Genomic DNA, 5,878 nt, shown 5'->3' with positions numbered 1-5,878 from the left:
GCTCCCATGTTTTGGTACCTTACGTTCCGCTATATTGACTAAGGTAGCACTGGGAGAACTACTACGATTGTGTCCCGGTTCTTCCGGACGAGCACCTCAGTAGAGAAAGCCGAAAACTGACTGTCATGATACGGCGAGAGCTGGTCAGCTGTTCGAGAGGTCACAAAATCTTTAAGGATTTCTCCCGCATAATGCCATAACCAATGCAGCGTGCGATGGATCAGTTTTTTCTCCGATCAGGTGCTTATAGAGCCCCTAGTACGGTCTTCCGAACACCAGGGGCTGCGCCTACCTTACTAAAGCTCCTATGGCTAAGTGAGAGTGATAAAGCCCTATAGTCCGATTGCCTGGTTCGTTGTGCTGAGCACCTCCTTCGAAGGACCCAAAACTGGGATAAAGAGTGCTCAGGTTTATCCCGAACACCCCCGTACTTCTTACGTGGGGGCAGAAGCCGACGACTGGCCAATTCTCAGGTTTAACATATAAAACGGCCGCACAGGAGGGTAAACTTTTATATAATAGGCAACAAATAAATGACCTTGTTCAAACATTGCAAAGGACAACATGATTGGCATTCATGGAAATATAATGTCCTTGGTGCATAGCTCCGCTGCAAGGTAGGATCCTTTCAGGACACACTCATAATATAATTCAGGCTTGCGATGCTCCTTTCCCTCTGGCGGCCCTTCGGTCATCAGCTTCTCAGCATCTATCTTCCCCCAGTGCACCTTTGCGCGGGCGAAGGCCATTCGCGCACCTTCTATACAGACCGACCGCTTGATGACATCAAGCGAGGGCAAGCGCTTACAAGCCGCTTCACGAGCCCGAAGTAGCTGCTTGGAATCGGCTTGGCATGCCATAGCCGGATAACCAAATCTTTCATGGCTAGTTCCGCCGCCTTATGCAGTTCGATCAGCTGTTTCAGTTGATCGGCAAAAGGCACCGGATAATTCGGTGCCAAATATTGCGACCAGAAGAGCTTATCTGCAGTGTTCCTTTCTTCGGCTCGGTAGAATTGGGTGGCATCTGATATGCTGCGGGGTAGCTCGGCAAATACCCCTGAGAAATCCGGACTCAAAATTAGAAACATAGTTTTCCCCTCAAATACTTGCTTTACATGGAAAAAGCCTTACCCGCCGCGATCTTTCTCGCCTCTTGGATCCCCTGCAGGGCGCTTTGGGTTTCCCCCCGGGCATCGCTCGTGGCCTGATGCGCCTAGGTGAGTTCAGATTCTTTCTCCGTTAAACTCTGCTCCAAGGTCTCGCACTTCCTCACGGCCTCTTGCAGCTCTTGCTCAGCTTTAATAACCCTGGCCTCATGCTTCTCATGAAGAGCCTGCTCTGTGGCTGCCTTTTTCTCGGCCTCGGCCACAGCCTTCTTAAGGGCTTCAACATCGGTCACAATCCCTAGCGCAAATCATGAAGCTTAGTTCATACTGAAAATTCATTCGCAATAAATGCGAACAAGACTTGTGCATACCTTGTTTATCTCTCAACTGCATTTTCAATTGGCCAAGTTCTTCTTTGGCACGCTCCAGACTTTGATTCAGCCCGAAGATCTCCGCAGTATGAAAGCAGCAGCCGCCTGCTTATAACAGAAGAGAAACAGATGTCATTCAATGAGTCTTCCTGCGAACATAAATTCGATCCTCTGTCCGGTCCTTTCTTTCACCGAACAGTGTATCAGGGGCTACTATCTATACTATGACACTCTTCGAAAACTCATAAAACATACCTCAAAGCCTCTTATAAGGCTGATACATGCTTCGTTCAGTCCACTCTCAGCTGACTGAATCTTCTCAATCACCGCACCCATAAGGGCACGGTGTTCATCAACGATGGAGGCGCTCTTCAGCGCCACCAACAAAGCATCCGACACCTCTGGTTGGACAGAGGTTGCCGATGGGACAGGCACGCCCCCTCCAGCCGAGGGAGGCTGCCTGCTTGATTCTGGAGCCGTATAGATCTCCGGAATTGCATCCGGCCGGGAGCCAAACTCAGGATGGCCCCCGTCGTCAGCTACCATGGGAATCTTTTCCCCCATGTGTCCGGCCCATGAGGTTTGACCTGCAGGCGCTGCCTTCACGGTCTTTTTCTCTCCTCCTTGGCCGGGGTCCTTCTGGGACGAAGCCTCGGTGTTATGCACCTGTTTGGAGGAAGGGGCCTTTGGGGGCGTCCCGCTCTCCATAGCATCTGAGCTCAGCGAATCCTCTGACGAGGATTGTTTGGTACGGGACCTCGCCGGACTACAAAAAATATGGCTTAGGTTAAAATACTATGCCATGATGAGTCTGGACGCCTAAAATGTACTCGGATTTTATATACTTACGAGTTCACCAGGGGCTGGGCCCTGGGATCCCATGCTGGGCCGCTGTCGGCAGCGGCAGCGGACTCCTCCGGAAGAGGAGCCTTTCCCCTTTTGGGCAGCTCGGCCTCCAAGTGTATGGAGGCCATCCTCTTCTTTATTCCCCCCACAGGGGATTCATCTTCCTCCTCCTCCTCATCCTCTTCGGAGGCGGAATGGGCATCAGAGCCTTCAGATATTGTGTCCGAAGTGCCGCGGCGACGAAGGCCGCCCCGTGTCTTTTTGGCCTCCTTCCCGTCCGTCTTCTTCGGCACCTTGTAAGGCGCCGGGACCAACATCTTCATCAGAAGTGGGATGGCCGGTTCTTCGGGCAGCGGGGCCGGACAATGGATCCGCTCCGCCTTCTTCGTCCAGACCTGGGAGAGTTGTATAAAACACGCTAAGCGCTTCCTTTGGGTTACACGGGTAAAAAGTTTGATGACTTACCAAACATGCAGGGCGGGACAGTTGGTACCCGCGGTCCTCGGCGGAGTCCGGCCATGATTTGCTGGACTTAAAAAGCACCTTCCAGATGTCCTTGTGCGAAGAGCCGAAAAGCTCTCGCAAGATTTGGTGCCTGGCCGGATCGAATTCCCATAGATTGCAAGTCCGGTGCTGACAAGGCAGGATCCGGCGAACTAGCATTACCTAGACCACATTGACAAGTTCAATGTCCTTTCTCCCATATCTTTAACGCGCGTCTGGAGCACCAACAGTTCGTCGGACGAGGACCAGTCCAGGCCTTTCTTGACCCAGGATGTAAGCCGCAGGGGGGCACCGGATCGAAACTCGGGGGAGGCGGCCCATTCTGTGCCGCGCGGCTCAGTGATATAAAACCACTGCTGTTGCCACTCCTTGACAGAATCATTAAAGGTCCCCGTTAGCCATATGACATTGGGCATCTTGCTCACCATAGCGCCCCCGCACTCGGCGTGCTCGCCCCCACCACCTTGGGCTTCACATTAAAAATCTTCAGCCATAAACCGAAGTGCGGCGAGATGCGGAGAAAAGCCTCGCACACGACAATGAATGTCGAGATGTTGAGAAAGGAATTAGGGGACAGATCGTGAAGATCGATCCCATAGTAATACATGATGCCGCGAATGAACGGGTGGAGGGGAAACCCTAGCCCGCGGACAAAGTGAGGGAGGAATACAACCCTCTCGTGGGGTTCTGGAGTAGGGACGATCTGTCCCGCCGTCGGGAGTCGGTGGATGATTTTCTTGGCCAGGTACCCAGCCTCCCGAAGCTTTTTGATATCCTTCTCTCGGACGGTAGAGGCCATCCATTTGCCTCTTGCTCCGGATCCGGACATCTTCGGAAGGCCTTTTGTGGGCAGAGAAGATGAACGCTTGGGCGCTGGAGCTTGGGCGGAGGGGAATGAATCGGGAAGTAGAAAGCGTGGGTGCGAAAAGGAGTCCTTATTCCCTTATAAAGGCAGCAGGGATTCTGCGCCTCCCCACTTGCCTGGTAAAACCGCTTATTCCCCAAGCGCCGTAATTGATGGCGCGGTTGGGTTACCCACACCCATATTGATGGGAATCCCGTGATAAGGGGACACAATCTCTGCTTCGACAAGACGTGCCAAGAAAATCGCCTCGCAATATGTGCAGCGGCTGGTTGTGAAAAACGGTTCGAATAATGACCGGGCCGTGGTGTGATGTCATGCTGCAAAATGCGTCAGCAGATTAGATTTGTGGAACTATTATTCTCTCTACGGTGGTATGTGGAATTTGTTTTGCAGAGCCGGACACTATCTTTGTGTTCAAAATCTTCTATGGAGTATTCGGAGGAGGAACACGCCTTGCAATGCCGAAGACAATCTGCGCGCCGGACCCATCATCATTGAAGCCTGGTTCAGGGGCTACTGAGGGAGTCCAGGATTAGGGGGTCCTCGGACAGCTGGACTATATACTTCTACCGGACTGTTGGACCATGAAGATACAAGACTCAAGACTTCGTCCCGTGTCCGGATGGGACTCTCCTTGGCGTGGAAGGCAAGCTTGGTAATACGGATATGTAGATCTCCTCCCTTGTAACCGACTCTGTGTAACCCTAGCCCCCTCCGGTGTCTATATAAACCGGAGGGTTTTAGTCCATAGGACAACAACAATCATACCATAGGCTAGCTTCTAGGGTTTAGCCTCTACGATCTCGTGGTAGATCAACTCTTGTAATACTCATATCATCAAGATCAATCAAGCAGGAAGTAGGGTATTACCTCCATCAAGAGGGCCCGAACCTGGGTAAACATCGTGTCCCCCGCCTCCTGTTACCATCCGCCTTAGACGCACAGTTCGGGACCCCCTACCCGAGATCCGCCGGTTTTGACAACAAAGGGAGATTAACTCCCCACCGGTCACCCATCAGATAGCGGTGGTGGAGGAGAAATGCGGCGATTATCCCTCTATCTTGAGGACAAGCTATGTCCGCATTCCCGAGCTCTCCGAGCCGGATACCCGTCTACGGGAGGACATGGCCCAAACCTTGAACCTAGAATCAGGCAGCGGGCCAGACCTATTGGGCAACATCCCAGAGCCCGAACTTCTCCTCCGCCCCTGGGTCTCAGATCGGGTCAGGGTTCGGACCTAAATCTACCCACCCACCCAGATATAAGCGATCTTTCCCACATCAGACAAGAGCCCCAGGAGACAGTACACCACTATTGGGCCAGATTCCTCCTTGTAATGAACAAGGTCAAGGACTGCCGCGAGGAAGACGCAATTTCATTCTTTTGCAATAATTGCATGGACAAGGGAATCCTCAACGCCATAAGTCGCCGTGACATAGCACACTTCGCTGACTTGGCGGCCATAGTACGGAAGTACTGTGCGATGGAAAGCGCCTGGAAAACCCAAACAAAATTTTGGGATCCTCCGGCTCTGACAAAACCCCCAGTCCGAACTAAAAGGGTGCACTCTCGTAAGTCGCCCGACCCAATTACAAAGAAGCAAAAGCCCACTACAGGGCATGGAACCGTAATGGAGGGATGGCTCAACGGGCCATGCAAAATTCACAGTACAGCGGATACCATACCAACACACAGCCTTAGAGCATGTTGGGTACTCCGGCAGGTGGCCAAGAGCGGTGAGGATCTCCTCATCAACAATACCGCAGAGCACCATCCCGTGGAGAACAACAGTACAATATTGACAGTCTTCAAGACCTTCGCCTCAAATAATAGGCGTAAGCGAGCACTCCGCAGCCTTGCCGAAGTCTGCCACGTGGCAGCAATAAATCCATGGAGCGATACGGCCATCACCTTCAACGCCAGTGACGAACCTAAATTCCGAATAGCCAGAGCACCAGCCGCCTTGGTCCTTAGTCCAATTGTGGACGGCTTCCGGCTTACTAAAGTGCTCATGGACGGCGGCAGCGGATTAAACCTCATCTATGAGGAGACTCTTAAAAAAATGGAAATAGACAGAAGCCGCATTGAGCAAAGCAGCACGACCTTCAGAGGAATCACCCCTAGTCGGGAGGCACGATGTGCTGGGAAAATCACACTAGATGTGGTATTCGGCACACCGGAGAA

The sequence above is a fragment of the Aegilops tauschii genome, chromosome 5 (genome assembly GCF_002575655.3).
Source record: "Aegilops tauschii subsp. strangulata cultivar AL8/78 chromosome 5, Aet v6.0, whole genome shotgun sequence".
NCBI lineage: Eukaryota > Viridiplantae > Streptophyta > Magnoliopsida > Poales > Poaceae > Aegilops > Aegilops tauschii.
Note: the sequence above shows the minus strand (reverse complement) of the source record.